Genomic DNA, 13,236 nt, shown 5'->3' with positions numbered 1-13,236 from the left:
GCTGAATGAGTTAGCTTAAACTGGATTTAACTAGTCTTTGTTCTTACGCACAGCCTCACCAGAATGGGTGGCTGTGGTCCCTGCTGCTCCTGCAGCTGTTGCTTCCTCCTCTCCTGGTTTGCCTGACGGGTCATGCACCTGTTCCAATTGCAAGGAAGGTTTGGAAGGCAAATAGCTGGTGTTTTCAGCTTCTTTAGTTCCAGTTAGTGGTTCTGCCTCAAAAGGTGAGGATTCTTCAGCCATAGGAGGGTAGTTTAGATGCTGACTATCCATGACATTACAAAATGACTATTCATTTTGTAAGTGAATGGTCATAGGATTTGTCTGTATGTGTCCTATGCCTTGAATATTATATTTATTTTCCTTTCTAATGTTGAAAGAATGAATGGAGTGTGATGATAGATATAAAGGAAGAAGAATTTAATAGAAATATAAAATTTGGAAGTGAACTAGGCCTTAGGAATTATCTAAGCCAATCTAAAGAATAGACTGCTGATTATAAGAGTAATACCATTCAGTGAGAAATCATCTTTACTCATATTATTGAAACCAGTTTCTGCCCCAGTAGTCCTCATTAAGAAGCTGCTGTATGAAGTAGTGAACAACACCCTTGTAGTATCACCAGTGACACATTAGTTTGGCCTTTGTCCTGCAGCATCAGTGAATAGTGCAGTTTAGTAAAAGTAGGTCAGTTCAGTTCAGTCCCTCAGTCGTGTCTGACTCTCTGCGACCCCATGGACTGCAGCACGCCAGGCTTCCCTGTCCATCTCCAACTCCCGGAGCTTGCTCAAACTCATGTCCATCGAGTTGGTGATGCCATCCAACCCTCTCACCCTCTGTTGTCCGTCCCCTTCTCCTCCTGCCTTCAGTGTTTCCCAGCATCAGGGCACAGTGCAGTTCAGTGAAAGCAGGTAAGGGGAGCTAGAAATGTAACTGAGCACTCAAAGGCAAGGGCAAGATTCTCCCAGAAACTTAATTTTGGGATTCCTGTAGTACATCAGACATGTAGTTGAAATCCTCACAGGGCGTGATTGAAATAATTTTACCTTTTTTCTCTTCACCAGGCCATTAAAAAAGCAGTCAGTGAAGCTATATGTATAGTTTTTGGATTTTAGCAGTGAGATATTCCAATACATTCTCTGAGGTGACCTAGTAACAAAATGTGCACAGAGATGAGACTAATTACATAGATTTATTAGGTATAACTAGTTTTAAATTTTTAAAAAAAATTTTTTTAGTTTTAAATTGGAGAAGGAAATGGCAACCCACTCCAGTGTTCTTGCCTGGAGAATCCCAGGGACGGGGGAGCCTGATGGGCTGCCATCTATGGGGTCGCACAGAGTCAGACACGACTGAAGTGACTTAGCAGTAGCAGTTTTAAATTTAGGGAAATAATGTGTGTAATAAAGCTTTGTAGGTGTCGCTTTGGGAATCTGTGCAGTGGAGAGAGTAATCAGTTTTACTCAGGAGGCTATTTCAGGTTGTGCTTTCTAGGTGAGCAGTTGTTGGCAAGAGGGACAAGGTATGGAAATGTCTAATAGCTTTTAGTCAGTAGGAACGCTATGTACCAGACTTCTGTCATGCCATTCATTATACATTCAAGGAATAACAAACAGCTTGTTGTTACTGGAGCATAGTAGAGGAATAATGGTATTCATTAAAATAAAAGCTTATCTGTATTTTTCAAGAATATCATCTCTAATGAGACCCACATACAAGATGGTCCAAGAGCTGATGAGTGCAGACCATTATTAAACATTTGAGTGCTGATATAAGTATGCTTGCCATTGTATTAGATGGTTTTAGGATAGGGGATACAGTTATGAATGAAACAAAGCCCTGGAGTATAGAGGGGTAGGAAATGTGAAAACCATTCTAATATCATGTGTTTGAAATGTACAGAGCACTGGAGGAGTACAGAGGAGGGTGTGCTTGAGGGACTCATGAAATGCTTTCACTTAGGTGTGGTGACATTTCAGGATATTTCTGAGTGTCTAGAAGGAGGAGGGTGACATTCCAGAAGTTAATGTATCATTTTTATTATATTTAAAGGAGCTCAAAATGCATCACCTTGTTTTGTTCAGAAAGAGGAATGTGGATAACAGCAGTTTGGTAGAATTCCTGTAGTTAACATTTTCTTTGATAAGGGTAGGGAATTAAATTGATTTGGTCTGTTATTTAATACAGATTTATAAGCTTTATTTTCCAGTAGTGTTACATCGATGTTATTTCTGAATTAAATATATTCTTTGTATTGTGTCCACTCACTCTTAAATTTGTCAGCCAGACTAGGTGCCTGAGGATCATTTTTCTCCAGGGTAATCAGTTTATACATGCAGAATTCCATTATGATGCATATATATTTTCAGAGCAAGGATTATGTTTAATAGAACCCATGTTCTTTCCTGTGCCTCAGTAATAGAATCTTTTTTTTTTTTTTAATCTGGTTACTATATATTCTCTGTAAAAATTTCGCTGAGAAGAGATACTAAACAAAGTATAATGGAACTGCTTCAGGGATGAAGAAGAGGAAGGCTGTGTGAATTCTACATGGCCCTTTTTTTTCCCACTCTCGTTAGGTCAGAATTTTTTTCACTGGCTTTAGTCCCTGTTTGATTAATTATGGATGTGATTTTAGAAGTTTTCTCAAAACAGATTTTATAGTAGGAGAATGTTCTTGAGGCCCCCATGGCCCTTTATAGTTAGATTTTTACCATATATCTATTACATTGTGTCCTTAAAAGGTGGCCTGACTCTTATGTACACTTCAGAATTCACTTGGTTTCATATGCAACTCTTAATTGTTTCTTTTGCCTTGTTAATACTATAGTTCAACTTCAATGACTGTTAACTACTTTTTATTTTATTTGCTTTTTCAGTCCAGCCCTTCCTTAACTTTTGCACCTTTTGTTGTTTGTTTGTTATTCTTTTGGCTGATTCTTTGACTATATTAATAGAAGGAAGAACAGTGAGGTCAGTGTGCTTATTTCATCGTTATCTAAAGTTGATAGGTTGCCTCTTAATCTCTGTTTATATTGCATATTTGTTGAATGACACCAGTATGAACTGCCGGCCTACCCTGTCCTTTATCTTTCTTCTCCCACATGGATCCATCCGTCAACTTTTATCTTCATCAGTGCTCATTTGAAGTATTTGAGAAGTTCTGTGCTTTCTCTTTCTCTAATTGCTTCTCCTTCTAGCCAGGACCTCAATGTAATCATCAGTGATTTTGTAAAAGGATAATTTTACCAGTAGTTTTGCCTTGCTTGTTTTTGTATTACCATGTCAGGCATGATGCCAATAAGCTCCTAATAGATGCTCAATACATTTAAAAAAATTAGTACCTTAGTAACTTATAAAATTGTTTGTCTTTTTCTGCCACCTGTTCTTCTTTCCCTTTCTCTATTAAGTTTTTAATGAGTTTCTAATTTAAAAGTTAATCAAATTACACATGGAAGTGTTTAGTATTTATAGATGAAATTTATTACTTCAAATCTGAAACATTAGAACAAATGAAAATACCAGCAAGCTTCATTTAAAAATTCTAAATTTTTATCAAATTTTCACCTGACAAATGCCTCAGTTTCATTTGTTGCAGTTGAAGCCTTTATATGAAGGTGATCTGTGAAGTAACATGACATGATATATTTCTTAGTATTAAGTAATGGAAGTATTATTTATTAGTTTTGATGAGCAGCAGCATGCAGATAATTTTATTTATTGCTAAAATTCTTCTTGAGCTGACTAGTTCATTGGTGACAACTTTTTATTATGTCATAATCTAGACACTGAGTTCTTACAAATTTAGTGCTTCTTTAGACAAGCTTAGTGACAGTTGTGAGACCTCTGTAAATTATACAGAAAAGACAATAGTACTTACTTGCTGTCTGCATTTTGGCAGTGTGCAAATGGCTTATGGTCTGCCACTATGAGTTCTTCATAGTTTATCTACAAACCATGATAATTGTTAATATTCTAACATAGCAAAACAAGCTCTAGGAACATATGAGAGAGTAACTCTGCTTTGTCTAGACAAGCTGGGAAAAGCTTCTATAGAGAAGAAGTTATCTTTGTGTAACTCAAAAAATAGTCTGTTTCCTATTTGTGTTTTAAGCAACTTTTTTGAGATAAACTTTACCTGTAAAATATATATATTTTAATATTTAAAGCTTGATGAGTTTTCATATATGTGTGTATCTACCATTACCCCCCTTAAAAAAAAAGATACAACAAACCTGTTTTATCACGTCAGTCCAGAAAACTGCCATGGTCAGTTTCCAGTCAATTCCTACTTCTACCGCCACAAGTACTGATCTAACTTCTATCACTGTAGGTTAGTTTTGCTGAATCCAGAACTTGATATAATGGAGTCCTTGTGTAGGTACTTGTTTGAGACTGAATTCTTTTGTTTACCATAATTTTAAAAAGACATCCTTATTGTTGAATATGTGAGTAGTTCTTTTACATTGCCGAGTAGTATTCCATTGTATGAATATGCCAGAGTTGGTTTATCATCCTCTTGATGGGCATTTGTGTTATTTCCAGTTTTTGGTTATTATGAATAAAACTTCTCTGAACTTATATGTAGAGATCATTGTGTGGATATATTTTAATTTTCTCTTGAGTAAATACCTAAAACTAGAATTGCTAGTTCATAGGGTTAAGTGTGCATTTAACTCTGTAAGAAACTGCCAAACTAGTTTTCAAAGTTTATACTAGTTGTGTATGAGGGTTTCATTTGCTCCATCCTTACCAACACTTGGAATTATTGGTCTTTTTAATCTTAGCTATTTTAGTGGGTGTGAAGTGGTATCTTATTCTACTTCTGTGATGATTGAGATTGAGCATCTTTTTATGTGCCAGCTGGCCATTCATGTATCTTCTTGTGTGAAGTATTTAGTGAAGTCTTCTACCTATTAAAAAAGAGTAAAATTTGTATACAGTAAATTTATGCTTTTTGGTGGCCATTGCTGAATTTATACAAATACATACATTTGGATGTTGATCCCCATTGGTGCAGTGGTAAAGAATCCCCCCGCCAATGCAAGAGATGCTGGTTACATTCCTGAGTCGAGAAGATCCCCTGGAGTAGGAAATGGCAAACCACTCCAGTATTCTTGCCTGGAAACTCTCATGGACAGAGAGGGACCTGGTGGGCTACCGTCCATGGGTCTCAGAGTCAGACACGGCTGAGGGACTGAGCACACACACACACACACACATTCGGGTAATCATTGACATAATTAAAATAGAGAGTAATTCATGAACTCCCCCCATTTTTCCTTTTTGTCATCAACCTTTTCCTCTACCTGCAGCTCTAGGCAACCACTGATTTGTTTTCTGACTCTACACAGTTTTGTTTTTTCCAGAAAGTAATATAAATGGAATCATGTATCTTCTAGTGTTTGACTCTAGCTACTCTCTCTTACTATAAAGCATTTGAAGTTTATATATGTTGTTGTGTGTGTTGGTGGTTCTTTTCCCTAAAACTATAAACATTTATTACAACACAGATATAGAAAATGTACACATCATATTAAGAGAGCAAATTAAGTTTATAAATGTGATCACACCAAAGTGAGCAGCATATAGATTAAAAAACGGTACAATGCCAGCATTCTTGAAACCGCCCCCCGCCCATGTTCCATTCCTTCCCCAGAAATAACCATTATTTTAACTTCTAACAGCTAAAATGGTTTTCCTTATGTCTTTTTTAATTTTATTTTTATTAGTGTTTGTTGTTTTTTTTTTTCCATCGAGTATTCCATTGTTCGACTGTGCCACAGTTTGTCTGTCCCCATTTGAAGAACATTCTATAATTTTTGGTGACTGTGAATACATTTGCTATAAATATTATCATACAGATTTTTGTGTGAATACATATATAATTGTCTGTCTACAATGTGAGAGACCTGGGTTCAATCCCTGGGTTGGGAAGATTCCCTGGAGAAGGAAATGGCAACCAACTCCAGTACTCTTGCCTTGAAAATCCCATGGACGGAGGAGCTTGGTACAGGCTACTATCCATGGAGTCACAAAGAGTCGGGCACAACTGAGCGACTTCACTTCACTTCACTTATATTTAATTTCCCTTGAAAAGAGGAACTGATGAACGATGATGAACTATGGAATGAGGTTTGTGACATTGTACAGGAGACAGGGATCAAAGACCATCCCCATGGAAAAGAAATGCAAAAAAGCAAAATGGCTGTCTGGGGAGGCCTTACAAATAGCTGTGAAAAGAAGAGAAGCAAAAAGCAAATGAGAAAAGGAAAGATACAAACATCTGAATGCAGAGTTCCAAAGAATAGCAAGAAGAGTTAAGAAAGCCTTCTTCAGCGATCAGTGCAAAGAAATAGAGGAAAACAACAGAATAGGAAAGACTAGAGATCTCTTCAAGAAAATCAGAGATACCAAAGGAACATTTCATGCAAAGATGGATTTGTTAAAGACAGAAATGGTATGCACCTAACAGAAGCAGAAGATACTAAGAAGAGATGGCAAGAATATACAGAAGAACTGTACAAAAAAGATCTTCACGACCCAGATAATCATGATGGTGTGATCACTGACCTAGAGCCAGACATCCTGGAATGTGAAGTCAAGTGGGCCTTAGAAAGCATCACTACGAACAAAGCTAGTGGAGGTGATAGAATTCCAGTTGAGCTATTCCAAATCCTGAAAGATGATGCTGTGAAAGTGCTGCCCTCAATATGCCAGCCAATTTGGAAAACTCAGCAGTGGCCACAGGACTGGAAAAGGTCAGTTTTCATTCCAATCCCAAAGAAAGGCAATGCCAAAGAATGCTCAAACTACTGCACAATTGCACTCATCTCACACGCTAGTAAACTAATGCTCAAAATTCTCCAAGCCAGGCTTCAGCAATATGTGAACCGTGAACTTCCTGATGTTCAAGCAGGTTTTAGAAGAAAAGGCAGATGAACCAGAAATCAAATTGCCAACAACTGCTGGATCATGGAAAAAGCAAGAGAGTTCCAGAAAAACATCTATTTCTGCTTCATTGACTGTGCCAAAGTCTTTGACTGTGTGGATCACAGTAAACTGTGGGAAATTCTTCAAGAGATGGGAATACCAGACCACCTGACCTGCCTCTTGAGGAATTTGTCTGCAGGTCAGGAAGCAACAGTTCGAACTGGACATGGAACAACAGACTGGTTCCAAATAGGAAAAGGAGTTCGTCAAGGCTGTATATTGTCACGCTGCTTATTTAACTTCTGTGCAGAGTACATCATGAGAAACGCTGGACTGGAAGAAACACAAGCTGGAATCAAGATTGGTGGGAGAAATATCAATAACCTCAGATATGCAGATGACACCACCCTTATGGCAGAAAGTGAAGAGGAACTAAAGAGCCTCTTGGTGAAAGTGAAAGAGGAGAGTGAAAAAGTTGGCTTAAAACTCAACATTCAGGAAATGAAGATCATGGCATCCGGTCCCATCACTTCATGGGAAATAGATGGGGAAACAGTGGAAACTGTGTCAGACTTTATTTTTCTGGGCTTCAAAGTCACTGCAGATGGTGACTGCAGCCATGAAATTAAAAGGACGCTTACTCCTTGGAAGGAAAGTTATGAACAACCTAGATAGCATATTGAAAAGCAGAGACATTACTTTGCCAACAAATGTCCGTCTAGTCAAGGCTATGGTTTTTCCTGTGGTCATGTATGGATGTGAGAGTTGGACTATAAAGAAACCTGAGCATCAAAGAATTGATGCTTTTGAACTGTGGTGTTGGAGAAGACTCTTGAGAGTCCCTTGGACTGCAAGGAGATCCAACCAGTCCATTCTGAAGGAGATCAGCCCTGGGTGTTCATTGGAAGGACTGATGCTAAAGCTGAAACTCCAGTACTTGGGCCACCTCATGCGAAGAGTTGACTCATTGCAAAAGACTCTGATGCTGGGAGGGATTGGGGGCAGGAGGAGAAGGGGACGACAGAGGGTGAGATGGCTGGATGGCATCACTGACTCCATGGACATGAGTCTGAGTGAACTCCGGGAGTTGGTGTTGGACAGGGAGGCCTGCCGTGCTGCGATTCATGGGGTTGCAAAGAGTTGGACATGACTGAGCAACTGATCTGATCTGATCTGATCTGAAAAGAGGAATGGGGTTACTAGATCTTATGGGAATGTTTACTTAATATAGGGAACAGCCAAACAGTTTTCCAAAGTAGATGTACCATTTTGCATTAACACTAGCAGTGTATAAGAGTCTCAGTTGCTCTGCATATTTGCTAGTACTTTGTATTGTCTATTTTTTTTAAAGTTTATCCATCCTGATAGATACGTAGTGATATCTCATTAGAGTTTAAATTTTCATTTTTGAGATGAATAATTATGTTGACTCTTTTTGTGTGTGATTCTTTACCATTGGTATGTCTTGTCGATCTGTCTCTTCAGATCTTTTGCTCAGTTTTTAATTTGGTTGTTTGTCGTCTATTGAATTTTAGGGGTTCTTCATACATTGTAAATATAAGTACTTTGTCAGATATATATAATGTACTGCAACAGATTGAATGCAGAAAGCTCAGATTTTATTACTCGCAACAAATTGAAGTGACAAGGTCATTTCATCTATTTCCACGAAAGTATCTGCCTGATACCTAAGTTTTATTAATCACGGTTTGTCATTAATTTTTTTAAAGTGAGAAATTGCAGTCTGTGAAAACATCTATCTCAGTTGGCCAGGTGCTTTTTCTCAAGACAACCATTCTGCTTTCATGTACAGCAGAAGTCCTTTCTCTGTAGATTGCATTTTGTTACACAGAATATTAAATACAGAGTCAAAGGTAAAGACTTAAGGAAATTAATAATTTTCTACCTAACCAATGTGAGTATTCATTGATAGTGGCTTTTCTTTTGTATATGGTGAAGAATAAATGCAGTGACTGTTCATACAGTTGATTGTCACTCCCTGCAGTTTTACCCATCATTGCTTTTTCATCAGTGCAAACATCAACACAGGTAGGTAGTTCAGGGAGCTTCCCAGGTGGCTCAGTGGTAAAGAATCTGCCTGCCAATGTAGGAGATATGGGTTCAGTTCCTGGGACGGCAAGATCCCCTGGAGAAGGAAATAGAAACCCACTCTAATATTCTTGCCTGGGAAATCTGGAAAACTCAGCAGTGGCCACAGGACTGGTAAAGGTCAGTTTTTATTCCAAACCCAAAGAAGGGCAATGCCAAAGAATGTTCAGACTACAACACAATTACACTCATTTCACATGCTAGCAAAGTAATACTCAGAATTCTCCAAGCTAGGCTTCAACACTATGTGAACCAAGAACTCCTAGATGTTTAAGCTGGTTTTAGAAAAGTCAGAGGAACCAGAGATCAAATTGCTAACATCTGTTGGATCATAGAAAAAGCAAGAGAATTCCAGAAAAGCTTCTACTTCGGTGACTACGCTAAAGTCTTTGATTGTGTGGATTACAACAAACTGTGAAAAGTTCTTAAAGAGATGGGAATACCAGACCACCTTACCTGCATCCTGTGAAACCTGTATGCAGATCACGAAGCAGCAGTTAGAATTGGACATGGAATAATGGACTGGTTCAAAATTGGGAAAGGAGTATGTCAAGGCTGTATATTGTCATCTTGCTTATTTAATTTATATGCAGAGTACATCATGAGAAATGCCAGGCTGGGTGAAGCACAAGCTGGAATCAAGATTGCTGGGAGAAATATCAATAGCTTCAGATATGCAGACGATACCACCCTTATGGCAGAAAGTGAGGAGGAACTCTTGATGAAAGTGAAAGAGGAGAGTGAAAAAGCTGGCTTAAAACTCAACATTCACAAAACTAAGATGGCATCCAGTCCTATCACTTCATAGCAAATAGATGGGGAAACTGGAAACAGTGACAGATTTTCTTTTCTTGGGCTCCAGAATCACTGCAAATGGTGACTGCAGCCATGAAATTAAAAGACACTTACTCCTTGGAAGAAAACCTATGACCAACCAAGACAGCATATTAAAAAGTAGAGACCTTACTTTCCTGACAAAGGCCCATCTAGTCAAAGCTATGGGTTTTCCAATGATCATGTATGGATGTGAGAGTTGGACCATAAAGAAGGCTGTGTGCTGGAGAATTGATGCTTTTGAACTGTGGTGTTGGAGAAGACTCTTGAAAGTTGCTTGGACTGCAAGGAGATCAAACCAGTCAATCCTAAAGCAAATCAACCCTGAATATTCATTGGAAGAACTGGCTGAAGTTCCAATACTTTGGCTACCTGATAAAGAGCTGACTCATTTGAAAAGACCTTGATGCTGGGAAAGATTGAAGGCAGGAAGAGAAGGGGACAACAGAGGGGGACAACAGATGGTTGGATGGTATCATCGACTCAATGGATATGAACGTGAGCAAGCTCTGGGAGATGGTGAAGCCTGGTGTGCTGCAGTCCATGGTGTTGCAGAGTCGGACACAACTGGGTTACTGAACAACAACAATAAAGACAGTTCATTCAGGGCAATCTCTGCAATTCAACAGAGTTATTCAACACTTTGAATGTTTATTGATCTGAACATTCACATAGAAGATTTTTGATGATTAGTTGGTACTGACACCTGATGAACAAACAAAACAGAAGTCTGGCCATCTCCTTAGATTCAGTCTTATGTAAGGTGGGGCTTCCCTGGTGGCTCAGTTGGTAAAGAATCTGCCTGCAATGCAGGAGACCCCAGTTTGATCCCTGGGTCAGGAAGATTCCTTGGAGAATGAAATGGCAACCCACTCTAGTATTCTTGCCTGGGAAATCCCATGCATGGAGGACAGAGGAGCCTGGTGGGCTACAGTCCATGGGGTCGCAAGAGTCGGACACAACTTGATGACTACACCACCACCACCACCAGGTGAAGGCACAGTTTCTTAGATGATCTTCTGTGTTTGAGTTTGCAGCTAAATTTTAAATTTCATGTTACTGTATCTTTGGAAATTGGTGGCACTATGATTTCTTTTATTGACTTTTCTTGGAGGAGGAATTCAGTAATGTTAGCTGGAGAAAGCTTTGTTAGTCTCCCAGTTTTTATGTGTTTCTTCACCTGGAAAGCTGTAATAAACATTGTTTGGTTTTTAATGAAGTCATATTTACATTTAACCTAGGCAATTCATTTTTCTGTAAACTCTGAGTGATTGGTCTCAATGCCTCAGTTTAATTGGAACCATTATACTATTCACAATAAAATAGCATGTATACGGCAGTGGAAAGAGTGCTTTTGTAATACTTTGTTTTTTTCATTTACTGCTTTGCTCAGGGTCTTGGAGTAGATTTCATCCCTGACCTCAGACTTTTCGTTTTATGCTGTAGTAATATTGGAATGCATGTAGTTCCTTTCACATACAGTTTGTGCTTCACTGTAAAGTTTTTTCCTTCTAATTTCTTATAATCCAACCTGCTGCTTCTTCAAGGCTCAGCTCAGGTGTCATTATCTCTTGATTGCCCTTGTGGCCCCTCTTCTATTGCTGTCAGAGCAGAGAGGTCACGCTTACCTGTCTTAAAGCCCTGTGATATTTGAAAACTGTCAATTCTGAGAACTCCTTGAATGCTAGGACCATCCCTCAAGGGATGTTTGCCACTTGGTAGGTGCTCATCCCTTAACCATTATACAGTGGAAGTGAGAAATAGATTTAAGTGACTAGATCTGATAGACACAGTGCCTGATGAACTATGGACTGAGGTTCGAGACATTGAATAGGAGATAGCCATCAAGACCATCCCCAAGAAAAAGAAATGCAAAAGAGCAAAATGGCTGTCTGAGGAGGCCTTACATTTAGCTGTGAAAAGAAAAGAAGCGAAAAGCAAAGAAAAGAAAGAAAGATATACGCATTTGAATGCAGAGTTCAAAGAATAGCGAGGAGAGATAAGAAAGCCTTACTCAGTGATCAGTGCAAATAACTATTGGAAAACAATAGAATGGGAAAGACTAGAGATCTCTTCAAGAAACTTAGAGATACCAAGGGAATATTTCACGCAAAGTTGGGTTCAATAAAGGACAGCGGTGGCAAGAATACAGAGAACAACTATCCAAAAAGATCTTCACAACCCAGTTAATCACAATGGTGTGATTACTCACCGAGAGCCAGACATCCTGGAATGCGAAGTCAAATGGGCCTTATGAAGCATGACTACAAACAGAGCTAGTGGAGGTGATGGAATTCCAGTTGAGCTATTTCAAATCCTAAAAGATGCTGTGAAAATGCTGCACTCAATATGCCAGCAAATGTGGAAAACACAGCAGTGGCCACAGGACTGGAAAAGGTCAGTTTTCATTCCAATCCCAAAGAAAGGCAATGCCAAAGAATGCTCAAACTACTGCACAATTGCACTCATCTCACATGCTAGTAAAGTAATGCTCAGAAGTCTCCAAGCCAGGCTTCAACAGTATGTGAACTGTGAACTTCCAGATATTCTAGCTGGTTTTAGAAAAGGCAGAGGAACCAGAGATCAAATTGCCAATATCCATCGGATTATCAAAAAAGCAAGAGAGTTCCAAAAAAACATCTACTTCTGCTTTATTGACTATGCCAAAATGTTTGGCTGTGTGGATCATCACAAACTATGGAACATTTTGAAAGAGATGGGAATACCAGACCACCTGACCTGCCTCTTGAGAAATCTGTATGCAGGTCAGGAAGCAACAGTTTGAACTGGGCATGGAACAACAGACTGGTTCCAAATAGGAAAAGGGGTAGTTAAGGCTGAATATTGTCACCCTGCTTATTTAACTTATATGCAAAGTACATCATGAGAAACGCTTTGGATGGATGAAACACAAGCTGGAAAAAAACACACTGCCGGGAGAAATATCAATAACCTCAGATATGCAGATGACACCACCCTTATGGCAGAAATCAAAGAAGGACTAAAGAGTCTCTTGATGACAGAGTGAAAAAATTGGCTTAAAGCTCAACATTCAGAAAACTAAGATCATGGCATCTGGTCCCATCACTTCATGGGAAATAGATGGGGAAACAGTGTCAGACTTTATTTTGGGGGGCTCCAAAATCACTGCAGATGGTGACTGCAGCCATGAAATGAAAAGACTCTTACTCCTTGGAAGGAAAGTTATGACCAACCTCAGTTCAGTTCAGTCGCTCAGTCGTGTCTGACTCTTTACGACCCCATGAATCACAGCACGCCAGGCCTCCCTGTCCATCACCAAATCCCGGAGTTTACTCAGACTCATGTCCATCGAGTCAGTGATTCTGTCCAGCCATCTCA

The 13,236-nt window shown here is 39.1% G+C and overlaps 1 protein-coding gene across 4 annotated transcripts in view; it reads left to right on the top strand.

Annotated features, from left to right (window-relative positions):
- The window catches only part of LRP6 (LDL receptor related protein 6), a 178,463-nt gene that overhangs the window by 55,669 nt on the left and 109,558 nt on the right, over positions 1–13,236 (top strand). The window lies entirely within an intron of this gene.

This window comes from Bos indicus x Bos taurus, chromosome 5 (genome assembly GCF_003369695.1).
Source record: "Bos indicus x Bos taurus breed Angus x Brahman F1 hybrid chromosome 5, Bos_hybrid_MaternalHap_v2.0, whole genome shotgun sequence".
Taxonomy (NCBI): domain Eukaryota; kingdom Metazoa; phylum Chordata; class Mammalia; order Artiodactyla; family Bovidae; genus Bos; species Bos indicus x Bos taurus.
The sequence above is the reverse complement of the archived record's forward strand: the minus strand, read 5'-3'. Positions and strand labels throughout refer to the sequence as shown.